General features: G+C 37.6%; 1 protein-coding gene across 1 annotated transcript in view; it reads left to right on the plus strand.

Annotated features, from left to right (window-relative positions):
• The window catches only part of LOC106074173 (uncharacterized), a 29,827-nt gene extending 21,449 nt beyond the window's left edge, over nucleotides 1-8,378 (plus strand). The window contains exon 7 of the mRNA XM_056024952.1: nucleotides 8,217-8,378. The gene's annotated coding sequence lies outside the window, so the exon portion shown is untranslated. The remainder of the gene's footprint in view (nucleotides 1-8,216) is intronic.
• Nucleotides 8,379-16,723: the final 8,345 nt, after the last annotated feature.

Here is a 16,723-nt window from a genome sequence, read left to right on the forward strand (position 1 = left end):
GTACAAAAGCCTGACACAATTAAAACAAAAGAAATGAAACGAAATTAACTTACAAATAAATCGTCCAAAGATCTCAAGACTTGCAAACACTAAACATTCTTAATTCTTGTCCTTTTTGTCCCTCTGTCTTTCTTCTTCCCTCTTTCTTTACTCTCACTGGTCTCCCCTTTATTCTCAGGCCTACTTTTCTCCCTCCCTTACTTTTCTTTCTCTGCCTCTCTCCTCTTCTTTCATCTCTGCCTCTCTCCTCTTCTTTCATCTCTGCCTCTCTCCTCTTCTTTCCATCTCTGCCTCTCTCCTCTTCTTTCATCTCTGCCTCTCTCCTCTTCTTTCCATCTCTGCCTCTCTCCTCTTCTTTCCAAACCCTCTGTAAAACACACACCCGAGCAATCGTTTAGGAACAGAAATGCCGAGAGAGTTGACTCTAACATGGCTTTATCTTTTGGTCCAAGAAGCAGCATTATCAACAAAACCCTAACGGTTTAGGATGTCTTAACAGAGAAACGCCCTGAGTATGTAATATTCCGTGAGTTGGCCCAAGTTGTCCAGGTACAATAATTGAAAACATTTGAAAACTCGTGTGGACGAGACAGAAGATAAGAACGTTGGTGCTCCATAATAAGACAAAATGTGAACAAATGGAAGAATGAGGTGAACGATCGTTTCCGGTCTGGATGATGAAGCACAATTTGAGCAGACGATCTAACGCTAACGATCTTTCTAATTGATCAACAGACGATTCGGACTCTTGCATCAAACTGACATAACTCCATCCTTCTACCTCCGGCCCACCCCCGCCCCATTTCTCCCCTGCGGCCCCATTTCTCCCCTGCCGCCTGTTCCCAATCTTCCATTGCCCACACTACTAGAGTTATCCTTTTTTTTTTTTTGGTAACATTGCCGGGGTAAGTTTAAACATCGGATAAGTTGAACATTGAAAGGGGAGATAATAAGAGAGGATAATTATCTTTTTTTTTTCTGCCACTGTTATAGCGGCCCTTGACACACATGTCCGGTGTGAGGAAACTGTAGAAATGAAACTGTCAGACGGAGATGAAATCTTTCGCAATGTTCAGAGATGAACTTTTTAATGAACGTAGAGATGAACTTCATAATGAATGTATTCTACTAGAGACACTGTTCTGTCTGATCACTCTTTGATAACATCGGTTTAAACGACATTGTAGTTTACCGGTACTATTAGATAACTTGCCTGTATATCATGAACATCTTGAACTGGAGTCAAGAAAGACATTCAGAGCGAGAGAACAAAAGAGTGATTTCAAAACCAATCTCGCATCAATTTATCAACTGTAGAAAGGCAGTGAACGTAGAAGATATTTAAAAAGGGCCAAACTCCATGTTTTGAAGAGGTGGGATGTCACTATTCTAGTTAAAAGAACATCTTCCTTTCACAGCATTGTATTTTGGGTACAATGGTCTCGCCTTCATTAGTGCAACGGGACCATGGTTGTAATGAAAGCTGGTTGAGCCGCCTCCACAGTAGTTCCCACCTTTCCATACTGATGATGGGTCTAAAGCAGTGATTCCCAGAGTGATCTATATAGACCCCCAGGGGTCTACGAAGACCTACTTCCAAGGGTTTGGGAACCACTGGTCTAAAGGAAGGACAGAGCGATACATTTTGTATCAACAGCGACGCAGATCTAGCAGTGTGTAGCATGTCTGTGTGTAGCATGTCTGTGTGTAGCATGTCTGGTGCCTGCCAAATGGTTTCTACCTCCTAGTTTTGTTCCCCCCCCCCCAACATTGTCTCCCAAAGCCTTGCTGCCTATATTGAAACAGCCGCGGTGGTTTGGATTCAAAGTTTGCCTTCCATAGATGGAAACTTTCTGGATTAGGCCCAACAGTTCCGTGGGTCTCAGTGTCCTGTATTATTCCTTATCAAACATATATGCTAGTAACTATGTTGAATGAGGGCGACCTCTCCATTACCTTTAGTGTACAAATAGTTAGACCCTGAAAGCTAAAATATAACAAAAACCTGAAAGATTGTTTTTGATTTTTTTTTTAGCTTTAGTGAACTTTCTAGTACTCGACATGTCTGCTGGGCAACACGAAAGACTTGATGTGTGTGTGTGTGTGATAATTACGTTAGCATAGAAGTGTTTGTAAATACAACTACAGCTATGAGTGTGTGTGTGTGTGTTTCATGTTTGCCATTTTTTAACTAGAAGGAGACATAATAACATAGATTCTCTCGGTAATCACACACACACACTTTTCAAGGCACAAATGGTCTGCATGTCGCCCAGACCTAATGTCTGCTTCTTGGAGATAAACCAGTTTAGTAGTTTATTAAATTTAGACATCCATCGAAAAGTGAAAAGATAAAGAACATGAGGAAGCGGGGGGGGGGGGGGAGAAGAGAGGAAAGGTGGAATTAAAAGAGATAACAGCTGGAAAAAAAGAGAAGGGTTAAATCTACGAAATTAGAAAAAAAAAAATATGTATCCACTATGTGCCTACCATACTCTATACAATCGAACAAGACATGAACTCCTGTATGATCTTGTTTTAAGAATGGTTAATATGTTTATGCATGAAATATGTATACTCAATTTTAAAACCAAAAATGATACTTTTAACTGCTCTTTGATGAATACACGAAGAATATAATTTGAATATTGCATTTTCAGTAGTGTTTTTAGTTATTCAAATCTAACATGCGATCTATAAGCAGTGCCGTATGTAGACCCAGGCCATAGGCTATTAAAGTTATTGGGCCCCTTGTAAGGCATTTTTTTCTCCAAAATGACTGAGAATATCTCTGCAATCATATTTGGGGGCCATAAGATATAGCTAATGTTGCCTGTTGGTAAATCCAGCACTGACTACAAGCCGGAATTAGAATTCAAAATCTCGGGCCTCTAAACAAGATAGTGACAGAGATGTTGGATAATTATAAACTAGATTAAATTGAATACACTGATTCACGAAAAAAGTAACGTTTATTTGAACTGTCTCGTTCAGCACTCTGTACACAGTCGACCATTACTTTTGAAATAGTTTCAAATCGCACGTCGAAGAGGTTAGAGGGGGTGGGTATGAGGGAGGTAGGGAAGAGCTGCACTTAGAGCTAAATAAACTCAAGGTGAGTACACGACTGTAAAACTCATATGTTGATAAAACGTTAAAGGTCAGCCCATCACACCTGTGTAAGTCAGTGGAGTGGTCTCCCTTCAGCTACCAAGACATGTTGATAAGGATCGACGTGCAGGGGCTATGGTAGTGGTGTGAGGCTTTATACACCTACATATGTATAATATATACATGGTTACAAAACATGGGATAAACATTCTTATATATATAGATATATATAAACATTCAAATATATAGGCACAAACATTCTAATACATATTTTGTAATATTTGTGTGCACGCGCATATGTATGTGAGTGTGTAAAATTTGCCATTTAAAAAAAAATTGAACATGACGTATCAGCTGCTGGGAATATGTTCAATGAAACTTTAATTTAAAAGTAAATTGAATAAAATTGGCTGATGTAGACTTAGAGATTTTGTTTTCTATGTCTACACATTTAGAGATGGAATACAAAGAATCTCTTCTCCTGAGCGTATTTGATGGAATAAGCTTTTTTTTCTTCTTTCCTATAGCCAACTCATTTCCACAGTTACTGGTGAATATTATCAGAGGTCAGGCATGAAACACAAATACAACTTAATACATCAATCAATAAACACAACTTAATACATCAATAAAATGAACGAACGTGTTTACTAACAGGGTGTTATCTGATTCATTGATGTTTATGTGAACAAAGTTCATACTTCAAGGATGTTATCTGATTCATTCATGTTTATGTGAACAAAGTTCATACTTCAAGGATGTTATCTGATTCATTCATGTTTATGTGAACAAAGTTCATACTTCAAGGATGTTGTCTGATTCATTCATGTTTATGTGAACAAAGTTCATACTTCAAGGATGTTGTTTGATTCATTGATGTTTATGTGAACAAAGTTCATACTTCAAAGATGTTGTCTGATTCATTGATGTTTATGTGAACAAAGTTCATACTTCAAGGATGTTGTATACAAATTCCTACTTCACTTTTAGATGGAAAGGCAAAGAGAAAACGTGAAAAAATGTTTTGTTTCGTTCGTAGAGCATTAAATAGTTGTCACTGTATCTTGAAACTGCCACAAAGATTAAACGTAAAAACTGAATTTGTCCGGCCAGTGGTCACTGATTGTAGCTAGAAAGTGAGTTCTCCTTCAGAACAATGTGCAGATCTGATTGAACTCCTAATCATGTCACAGATGCCAGCCAAATAATCCCCAACTACGAAGGCGTGGACACGTAGTCAACACCTCTGATAGCCGACTCCCTAAACAACTTTTCTATGGAAAGTTTTCTCAAGGGGGGTCCTTCAATGAATCGATACCCACAACTGAGAAACGCTTTCAGTTGATCTCATGGCGCGGAGACTGAGTGACTAGTTCACGATTCGAGTCAATGAGAACAGCCATCAGCAACGAAAAAAGATCATCAAAAAAACAAAACAAACAAAAACTAAGAGCAAAAGTAGGCAATACAATATTGCGCTCATATTCGGCCACAAAGGAGGAGCTTATTTTTGTCTGGGCGGTAAAGCGCTTGACTTCCGAACTGAGAGGTCCCAGGTTAGAATCTCGGTGAAGACTGGGATTTTAAATTACGGGATTTTCTTGATGCCCCAGAGTCCACCTAATGGGTACTGGACTTTAGTTGGGGAAGTAAAGGCGGTCGGTCGTTGTGCTGGCCACACGACACTTTCGTGAACCTTAGGCCATAGAAACAGATTACATTTACATCACCTGATTTATAGATCGCTTGATGGTACTTTCCGTTTGTACTTTTCACTTTGGTCATCCAGTCTTCTCTTTCAGCCATATAATCATTCAGGCTGGATTCAAGGTGGACTCAGGAACACGCTCACTTTGGTCATCCAGTCTTCTCTTTCAGCCACATCATCATTCAGGCTGGATTCAAGGTGGACTCAGGATCACGCTCACTTTGGTCATCCAGTCTTCTCTTTCAGCCACATCATCATTCAGGCTGGATTCAAGGTGGACTCAGGATCACGCTCAGTCCCAACATCAATTAACGTTTCTGCCAGAACACAAACCCAGGACGTTTGGTTCCACAGCTTTGTATTCTTGCATTTGTTTGAAACTATTGACATGAAAAGGGCCGACCACCGCTGGCTTTATACACATTCCCACTAGACACTGTAAAACGTGGTGACATAGAAAGACTACAAACCATTTAGCGCTAACAAGAGAGTTTAGTACGAACGAATGTTTGCTGTTGAAATGTTTACGTCTTTCAAATGGCTCTCAGTGTCTCCTGGGTTTTTATTTCCGACGTCTTGGGTCTTGCTAATTCCAGGGAGATAAAAACCAAATACCGGATTTCAATCTCATTAGGCTAGACTAGGCAATGACTTTCTTTGAGTGTAATTGAACTGGGCGCCACGGGCGAAGTCGCGCCGACCAACTCACCTGCCTTACGCTTAGAGGAAAGCACATTGAACCAGCTGCGTAGCTTGGTACCCGCCTGTTTAAGAATATAATGATGGACCCCCTTTCCTGTAAGTTGCGTGCGACAGAATAAATATCCAATCATGTAAAGTGTCAGTTTATTAACAAGCATGTCTTATTAATTAAGTTACGTTTTGAAAAACAAAAACTAGAGAACTGTTACATAAAACTATAAGAGTTCTGTTTTGATTTATTATCGTACCTAAAGCGGATACTATACTAGAAGTGGCTATAGTAAATCTTGAAAATCTAAATTACTTAGGCAACTTCCTAAGTAACTTTGATCCAAATCAACTTTGAAACTGACACCAACGACTTCATGACAGAACGTAGTTTTGTAGGTGTTTAAATACAACAACAGCAACAACAATGTGATCGTGAATTTAAAACTCTTTCCTTACAAATGTCTAAATGAAAGGTTTGTTTTAAAAGATGGCATTTCTGAACATTATTTAGTAACTAGAATCAGGATTAATTTTTATAATTAATGCTTGTTAGCATACAAAAGTGAACATTTGACATTCGGCTAAATACTTTTATTATCGTATGTGTGTATTGGTTCATAGTATAGCATGAATCTGTATTTGGTATAATATTAATTCACATATCTTAACACGTAGACTAATATAGCCATATTAAACAAAGATATAGCAAATATCTTTAAAATAATCTTGAAGTTTATCTAGAATAAAGCATTATACTTGTTTATTGATATACAGTTATTGATTATTACTAGTGTTTGTTTTATTATTTAAAACCGAACAAGTTTTATTAAGTGAAACGCTGTATTGACAAATTTAAAGTTGCCTCCCTTTAATCGATAAATAACTACTCAGACGGCTGTAAAAAAAAATATTTTTGTTAGTTAATAACCATAAATATAGTTTCTCTTTCAAACCTTGCTATCTGTAAGGGAGTCATCTGTTTCTGTTGCCCACGGTTAACGAGGGTGTCATGTGGCCAGCACAACGACCAACCGCCTTTACTTTTCCCCAACTAATGTTAGAGAGATGGGTGGACTCAAAAAGTCGCCATAGATCCCGAAATTAAATCAGCCACAAATATGCAACGGTTAATTAGTACAATTATGTAGGAATTTAAAACATTTTAATTCTTTATTAACTCTTCATGTCCCTGTGGGCCCATATTGGTCGTGGGCATGGGCCCATTGAACCCCCATCGAGCCATGATTGCTACGCCACTACCTGGAACTTCAAACTGCTGATATATTACTTACCTCACAACAGTTGGGGGGGGGGGGGCGTCGTACCATGCATTGGACTGCAATGCTTTCAAGAAAACTGAAAAGAATATCAACCAAACATTACACTAAAAGAAAATAGGTCGCTGGCGCTCAGTGACACTAGTGGCCCAGTCTAAAGAGTAGTTGGTCTTCTCTAAGTTCACCCTTGCACTTGTTCAGTAGATACGATTTTAAAACGTCCATTCGATATAATGGTAAAACATGGTGTGTTATTATGTGTTTATTAATAAAATTATGTTGAATCAATCATGTAATTAATATTTTTTTAATAGATCTAGATTCTAGACCAACCATAATAAGCGTGTGGGACTGAAAATATTTTTGATTATTTTTATATAGCGCAACTTTCGTGATTGTAGTATGTACAGTGCGCTGTGGTCCAATTTGTGTGGCTCAGTCTGGGAGGGAATATCTTGGAGAAAGTTTCTGAGCTGTCTTAACAAAAGCGATTTAATATATATATATATATATATATATATATATATATATATATATATATATTACTGATCAAGTCGGGATTTAAAGTGAGCCCCCCTCCCCGAATCCCCGAGAAGTAGCCTATTATAAAAACTTACTTTCCCTGAAGTCTAATAAAAAAAACTGCTTGCATATTTAAAAAATAAACAGTTCACTTTCAAGAAAAAAAAGCAACCTTAGTCTTAGTAGTAGTAGTAGTAGTAGTAGTAGTAGTAGTAGTAGTAGATCTAAAAAATGATATCGGAATCTCAATATCTTTTATTGTTTAGTGCAATCTGACGGACTGACGACGGACAGACAGATCACACACAACTAATAATAGCATTGATTCTTTCGGCGGCCTTTAATAACTAACGTTAACTAAAAGAATTGGGGGGGGGGGGGGATACTTCTGATGGTTTTTGAGAGTTGAACAACAAAACGTCATTAAGAATGGCTGAGAAATGTGATGAATGTATTTGTGAAGTACACAAGTACACATCCTATTTGAACAGAGTACACGCCAAGTGGCTGGCTAGCAGCGCGGTCCAATGTGGACTGGACTTTGAAGTCATTGACTCGTTCTGACGTTGTTTGGTCCTCCCATTGTCGTTGTTGTTGGTCGGAGACTAGCTCCTCTCAACCAAAAGTCAAACCAACCTTGACATTCATCCGTTCAAGTCATTCATATTATGAATTTCTTTTGTCACTTTTAAATTTATCAGCTATGACATTTCTAAAACACAGAGACAACAAAAGCATTCAAATTTTAAAATAGATTTTCTTTAGACATTGCGATACAAAATTGAAAGGAAATTTTGAGATTAAAACAGTTTAAATGATTAGAAAAAAACAATATAAAGTTTATACTTTAATTAACAGCGACGTCTTGAACACAAACCTTTAAACTTTTGTTTTAATGTTTGCAGCTCTAAAGTGAAGAGATTTCTGGACAGAATTATTTTAATCACATTTTTCAACATCTAATTTGTTTTCCTGAGTTGAATTGAAAACAATAGAATGAGAACAATGAATTCAACATGCGGATGTATTGAGACCTGTGTAAATAACAACAGAGCTTAATTAGACTTAGATTTTGTCTGTCATTAAATCTCACAAGATGTACAAGCAGAAATTGTTTTTTTTTTTACTTTTTTTATAACAAAGCTTATATTATCTCACTTTGTCTGCCTGTCTGTCTATCTGTCTGTCTGTTTGGTAAAAGGTTTATTCATGTTATTTCTCCCGCAACCATTCTAGGATCAAGTTGAAACATTGCACAATTATTTATGCGCATAGAAAGGACATGAATCAATATAATTAACTAAAGCTCCCCTTTCAGACCTTGCGATCTATGAGCAGGGGCGGACTGGCTATATGGGCATTCGGGCAAATGCCCGGTGTGCCGGTACCCAAAATGGACCGGTAGGACCACAGAAATCATCTTTTTTTAAAAAGTCACATCTGTATTTTATAAGATAAGATTTTATAGTATTTTCTTATAAAAGGGCCCTATGAGTGACGTATTTATTAGGCTACTAATTTAATGTAACACATTTTCCGAAATAATGTAATAGCCCACATCCGTAGACAGTGCTACTAGATCTAGTAGGCTTCATCCTTTTAGGGGCCTACACACAGCCATTAAAAAGCAACATAAGGCCTACGGTATATTCCTTATAAAAAAAAGGATATAGTGTTTACTGTATGAATGTGTAGGCCCTACATCTATCGATAAATTATCAAACTTAACAATGATTTTGAATTACAGGTAGGTCTACCTAGAATTGGATGTCCATTATATAATATACAGTTTATGGGCCCGATAGTATAGAAATTCCCGGGCCGATGATGACACCCAGTCCGCTCCTGTGTATGAGGCAGATGATAAAAAGGTCATCTGTTTCTGTGGCTCACTGTTAACGAGGGTGTCATCTGGCCAGCAAAAACGACAAACCGCCTTTACTCTCCGCCAACTAATGTCAAAAACCCATTAGAGCTGCGTGGACTTAGAGGCACCATAAAGATCCCGAAATTAAAAATCCATGTCTCAACCAGGATTCGAACCCGGGACTCCTTGGTTTGGAAGCCTAACATTTTACTGCTCAGCCAAGGCGTCTCCAATTAGTCAGTTAATTATTGGTAATTAATTGTTTTGATACAAAAAAAGGAAATTAATCCTTCACTATTCACAGATACGGCTAAATATGTAGGGTTTTGTCCCATTAGACAATTGAACACTTCATTTCTCCCACACCCATTTTTGAATCAAGCTGAAAATTTAAACACTTATATATTGCATGTGACAAAACCTTAATCAAATAAAAAATAATCAATCAGTCAATTAATTAATGGTAATTAATTATTTTGTTTGATACTGAAAAAGGGAAATAACTTCTAGATTATTGATAGAAAAGTTTGTTGTAAGTGCGAATTTCTTTCCCTTAAATAAGCTTTTTTTTTAAAAAAATTTCACCTCTCACATCTCTCACTGTGATGAACAGAACGAGGATTGTATTAATAAGTTGATGAAGTGAAGAAAGAAACATCTCTCTGTATTTACTTAAAACTTCTTTAATAATACTTCTTCAACTTTCACATCAAATTAACTTCTCAATTCAATAACAACTTGACTTCATACTTCATAAATAAAACTTAAATGATACATGAAACTTCACTTAGTATAACTTTAACTTCAACTAATAAAACTTTAACTAATGGACCCGCTAATATCACAAAACTTATTACTATTACTAATCGAGGACTGAGCGAGGACCATCGCTCTACAAGAACTACTACTATGCGAGGACCCCGTCTAACTGACTTTCCCCTAATTTATACTTTCTTTGATCGTATGTTCCAGAATCATGGAACCTTCTCAGATAATTATTTTAGTAACTTTGACCTTCTAGAAGCTGACGTGTGCTATTTTTTTTCCTTAACCCTTTTCTTTGATTGGATATCTAAAAATAACATCTCTCACATCACATCTCTCACATCTTATCTCTCACATCACATCTCTCACATCTCATCTCTCACATCTCATCTCTCACATCATATCTCTAACATCACATCTCTCACATCTCATCTCTCACATCTCATCTCTAACATCTCATCTCTCACATCACATCTCTCACATCTCATCTCTCACATCACATCTCTCACATCTCATCTCTCACATCTTATCTCTCACATTACATCTCTCACATCTCATCTCTCACATCTCATCTCTCACATCATATCTCTCACATCTCATCTCTGACATCTCATCTCTCACATCTCATCTCTCACATCTTATCTCTCACATCTTATCTCTCACATCATATCTCTAATATCACATCTCTCACATCTTATCTCTCACATTACATCTCTCACATCACATCTCTCACATCTTATCTCTAACATCACATCTCTAACATCTTATCTCTCACATCACATCTCTCACATCTCATCTCTCACATCTTATCTCTCACATCTTATCTCTCACATCATATCTCTAATATCACATCTCTCACATCTTATCTCTCACATTACATCTCTCACATCACATCTCTCACATCTCATCTCTCACATCACATCTCTCACATCTCATCTCTCACATCTCATCTCTCACATCTCATCTCTCACATCTTATCTCTCATATCTTATCTCTCAAATCACATCTCTCACATCTTATCTCTCACATCTTATCTCTCACATCATATCTCTAACATCACATCTCTCACATCTCATCTCTCACATCTTATCTCTCACATCTTATTTCTCACATCTTATCTCTCACATCTTATCTCTCACATCTCATCTCTCACATCTCATCTCTCACATCTCATCTCTCACATCTCATCTCTCACATCACATCTCTCACATCTCATCTCTCACATCTCATCTCTCACATCTTATCTCTCACATCTTATCTCTCACATCTCATCTCTCACATCTCATCTCTCACATCTCATCTCTCACATCTCATCTCTCACATCTCATCTCTCACATCTCATCTCTCACATCTCATCTCTCACATCTCATCTCTCACATCACATCTCTCACATCTCATCTCTCACATCTCATCTCTCACATCAACTCTCTAACATCACATCTCTCACATCTTATCTCTCACATCTTATCTCTAACATCTCATCTCTCACATCACATCTCTCACATCTCATCTCTCACATCACATCTCTCACATCTCATCTCTCACATCTCATCTCTCACATCTTATCTCTAACATCACATTTCTAACATCTTATCTCTCACATCACATCTCTCACATCTTATCTCTCACATCTCATCTCTCACATCTCATCTCTCACATCTCATCTCTAACATCACATCTCTAACATCACATCTCTCACATCTCATCTCTAACATCTCATCTCTCACATCACATCTCTCACATCTCATCTCTCACATCACATCTCTAACATCACATCTCTAACATCACATCTCTCACATCACATCTCTCACATCTCATCTCTAACATCACATCTCTCACATCATATCTCTAACATCACATCTCTAACATCACATCTCTCACATCTCATCTCTCACATCACATCTCTAACATCACATCTCTCACATCTCATCTGCCACCACAATAACAACATGAACTTTATTTAACAGAGACAAAAAAAAAGGGCAGACAACATGTGTACGGAATCGATGCAAGATGTTCTAGACCTAAAAGAACGTTCTCTTTCTTTCCTTCCATTAGTTTGTTTCAACGCCTCACACACACACAACTGGCACATTCTCTCTACACACCTGCCCTTGTTTCCATTGACACTCTCACGTTAATTACAAGTTTTAATCGTGTTCGATAATTGGTTGTGTTTATTAATTGAGGCACTTACATGTGTTTGACCCAGACTCTGCAATAACAAATTGACTTTAATCTTCAAATCTGATTTGCTCATATGTTTGTAAAAATGTAAGCCTTGCATTGATGGTTTTAATTTCATAAAATATATTTTTTTTTGGGGGGGGGGGCGAAAAAAAAAAAGGGGGGGGGGCTTACGCCTCTTTTTTGGGCTTCATGACACCTTTTAGGTTATTCCGCCCTCAAACCGTTTTGTCTTGATGGACACCTACCGCGTATATTATTTGTTTCCAATTAAACGTTAGGCGCCTCCGCGCTATGTCTTGTGCAGATAAGTCTGAACGGAGGTAACACTCCAATAACCCAATCCAATAACACAGTGGAAAGGCCAACACTATCAAGATACTCGACTCTAATGAACGATGTCGAACAAGAAGTTGAATACTTCATGAAGGGAACAGTCGAATGTTGCTAAGTAGAAAATGTATTTAAGAAACTAAAACTGAACTCTCTCTAAAGCCGTTATTAGAGTTCTCTGTGTTTACTTTCGTTACACTTACAAATTCTGTTCTTGTTTTTAATAGTCGGTTCATTGTCTGAAAGTAACAACTTCGATGAAAATAAAAAACAAAACAAAAATTCGCGTAAAATTCCTTATCGTACCCTAACAATAGGAGGTGTAGGCCTATATTTAGTGGGAAAGCTATATATGCATTGGTAAGCCCCTGGAACGGATTTTTTTCATTTAAAATATCATTATTAAAAAAAAAGTAACCAATATCTTATTTTGCAACAAAAGAAAAAAAAAAAGACTATAAAAGTTGGCCAATTGAATTCCTATCAGATTTCTAACGTATAGATTTCTACACGGGTCTCAAGGGACACATCTCAGTAATGAATTTTTAAGAAAGCATAAAATAAATAAATTTAGTAATTTAAAATAAGGGTTCAATAAAATCAAATATTTGCGACAAGATTATGTGATGTGGGCAGATATTTAGAATTGCCGGAAAGCATGGCATGACGGGCTCAATGTAGCCCGCGGGCCGTAGTTTGGTCATCATTGTTGTATGACATACTTAAGACGAATATCAACGAATAATGTAAAAGACATTTTTTTTTCTTAAAAACAATACTTTTATTAAACGTAGTTGTATCAATTAGTTTGGATCTGTCATGTCATTACATTTGTAATAGATGTAGACTAACACAAATACATTGATGTCATGGGGTGTGGGAGAAATAACATGTACAAACCTTTTACCAGAAAAACAGTCAGACAGACGCAGTGAGTTGATATAAGCTTTGTAAAAACAAAAATAGATGCCTTATTAGGTTTTAAGATTGGGACTCGATCATTTGGGTCCTGATAACCAGCTTATCCGATTAACGTGATTCCACTGTATAATATAATTGGCACTAAGAGATTCACTTCAAATAAGCGGCTGGTCCGTTTAACCGCATGCCCAATGAGCAGGCATCGAGTGTAGCTCAGTGCAAGAAGCTAATGTATAAACGTTTAAATGTGTGTTCACATTTTGTTAACTCATTTCTCTTTTCTTCCCACATTGATCACGTGTTCTTAAGGTAAATGTCTAGTTTGATGTTTTTCAAAAAGAAGAGTATAGGCCTACAAGTCTTTAAGAAGTTTGATATATGTACTTCCTGAAGCAATACGCACAGATACATGTGTTTACCTGCAGTACTCTGGCGAGAGATTAGCCAGAACTAACACACACACACACACACACAAGAGATACATTGAGACTATGACATAGAATATTCATCATTGGCTGGATTTCAAAATCATAAGAAAAGAAAAATGAGCTGTAGCCCTGTATCCTATACAGGTCAGAATCTGGCGATATCTCGAAACTACCAAAGTACAGTAGTACATAATTATGTCAGAGAATGTTACTTGGAATATACTATAGCACTAATAAACTTGTAATGGTGCAGCAAATAAAATCCAAACTTCAGTACTCAAGAAAAAATATATACAAAATACTTTAAAAAAGTGTTTATTCCATATTTATACCCACATTTCTCTCCATACTGTAAGATTATGTCACCATTTCATAAACAATTTTCAATGGCCACTAATTAATTGAATAATAGTTTTTTTTAATGATTCATTTTCTTTCTTAGCAAAAATGAATAATTGTGGACAATTTCAACTTGATTTGAGAATAGAAAGCTGGAGAAATAAGTTCCAACTGTACACCAGAAAGACAGACGGAGTTAGGGTTAGAGTTCACAAAAGCTTTGTAAACAAAAAAAAAAAAGAAAACCACAATAACAAAAAAGCAAAATATTTAAAAAAAAATTCTATTCATTCCTATTTTATTAGGTACGATCAATATTTGTTTAAAGTATCAACTTGATCGGAGCATGCCTGAGGGAGAAATAGCGGTAACTAAATGGGACTAAACCCAACAAATGTAGCCATTTATGTGAATACTGAAGGATTACTTTCCCTTGGTGGTATAAAAAAACAATAACAATTACCAGTAACTAATTGACAAATTAGTTACTTTTAAAAAATTGATTCATGTTTTGTCTATGCCAATGAATAATTGTGCGAAGTTTAAAATCGATCCCAGAATGGGTGTGGTATTAAAAAGACGAGCAGTACATACCGGCTACGCCCTTTGTTTTCCTTCCTAAGCTAAATATTGCTTATTATGACCGGAACACTCTCTGTTTTCTTTATTATAATAAAAGGTCACATTTTAACGATTAACCTAACATACTTTTTTTTTTAGCCCTTGAATTAATTACAATGAAATTTTACGGCTGTCTCCCACTTTCTCTCTCTCTCTCTCGCTCTTTCTCTCTCTCTAGAACGCCCCCTATTTTGTTTTTTTTTAACCTGCGCATCATTATTTCTCCGACATAGACTTTTGACTTGACTAGATTTGCAAATACCCGCTTCATAACGCGCCCCCGACACATACATGCACTTATATTTTGGGCCCGATTATTTTAGTAGTACTTTCACGTATCCGCTCCGCCCCCCCCCCCCCCCACACCCGGCCAAAAACAAACAGTTAGTTCTTCGTACACTCTATGATTTTTCTTTGGCTTTTCAATTCAATCTATATGATTTTTCATCCGTGATCACCCCCCCCCCATTTTGTTTTTTTTTTAGCGGCCATCCTCCGTCGTCCAGCGAGAAGTTAATTATTTTTAAATCCGAACATCCGAAACATGTAAAACAGAAAAAAAACAAAAAAAAAAAAAACATTTTTTTACAGAGGCAAATAAATCTTTGAAACATTATTACCGTTGACAATCAAAATTAAGTATCGTCCTTGCGAATAAGCGGATCTAACAGGGATCCGACTCCGACGGGGGCCGCCTCTGAGTTTGTGTGATAACACAAACTCTTTTTGTAATCTTGTTTTTTATTTAAATGCTTTATAAGTATTCAGCGGCCTTTTAGGGAAATACCTATAAAAAAAATCAAAGATTTGATGCTTGCGAATTTTTAGCGAATAGCAGTAGGTCATGTTGCGAATCTGTCAAAACCGGTTCTTAGTGAGCGTCTAGAAGGTAAAATGAACATGTTTACGACATTTCATGCGGATCTATACGACAGTTTAAGAGATCACGTGATCAACGAGTGTGTCAGTGGTAGTTTCGTGTACATTTATTAGATCAAACGTCTACATCGATTCAATTGTAGGCCTCCTAGCTGTTTGAAGCCTCACACCAACGACCGACCAGCAAGAGAGGACTCTAGCTTTGCACTGACTAGTTGATGCTAGGCGCTGTTGCCAAGTCCCAAATCAGTCATTTGAAACCTCACACCAACGACCGACCAACAAAAGAGGACTCTAGCTTGGCACTGACTAGTTGATGCTAGGCGCTGTTGCCAAGTCCCAAATCAGTCATTTGAAACCTCACACCAACGACCGACCAACAAAAGAGGACTCTAGCTTGGCACTGACTAGTTGATGCTAGGCGCTGTTGCCAAGTCCCAAATCAGTCATTTGAAACCTCACACCAACGACCGACCAACAAAAGAGGACTCTAGCTTGGCACTGACTAGTTGATGCTAGGCGCTGTTGCCAAGTCCCAAATCAGTCATTTGAAACCTCACACCAACGACCGACCAACAAGAGAGGACTCTAGCTTTGCACTGACTAGTTGATGCTAGGCGCTGTTGCCAAGTCCCAAATCAGTCATTTGAAACCTCACACCAACGACCGACCAACAAAAGAGGACTCTAGCTTGGCACTGACTAGTTGATGCTAGGCGCTGTTGCCAAGTCCCAAATCAGTCATTTGAAACCTCACACCAACGACCGACCAACAAAAGAGGACTCTAGCTTGGCACTGACTAGTTGATGCTAGGCGCTGTTGCCAAGTCCCAAATCAGTCATTTGAAACCTCACACCAACGACCGACCAACAAAAGAGGACTCTAGCTTGGCACTGACTAGTTGATGCTAGGCGCTGTTGCCAAGTCCCAAATCAGTCATTTGAAACCTCACACCAACGACCGACCAACAAAAGAGGACTCTAGCTTGGCACTGACTAGTTGATGCTAGGCGCTGTTGCCAAGTCCCAAATCAGTCATTTGAAACCTCGTCGAATCCTTCCTCTGTTTTATT

The sequence above is a fragment of the Biomphalaria glabrata genome, chromosome 3 (genome assembly GCF_947242115.1).
Source record: "Biomphalaria glabrata chromosome 3, xgBioGlab47.1, whole genome shotgun sequence".
Classification (NCBI taxonomy): Eukaryota; Metazoa; Mollusca; class Gastropoda; family Planorbidae; genus Biomphalaria; species Biomphalaria glabrata.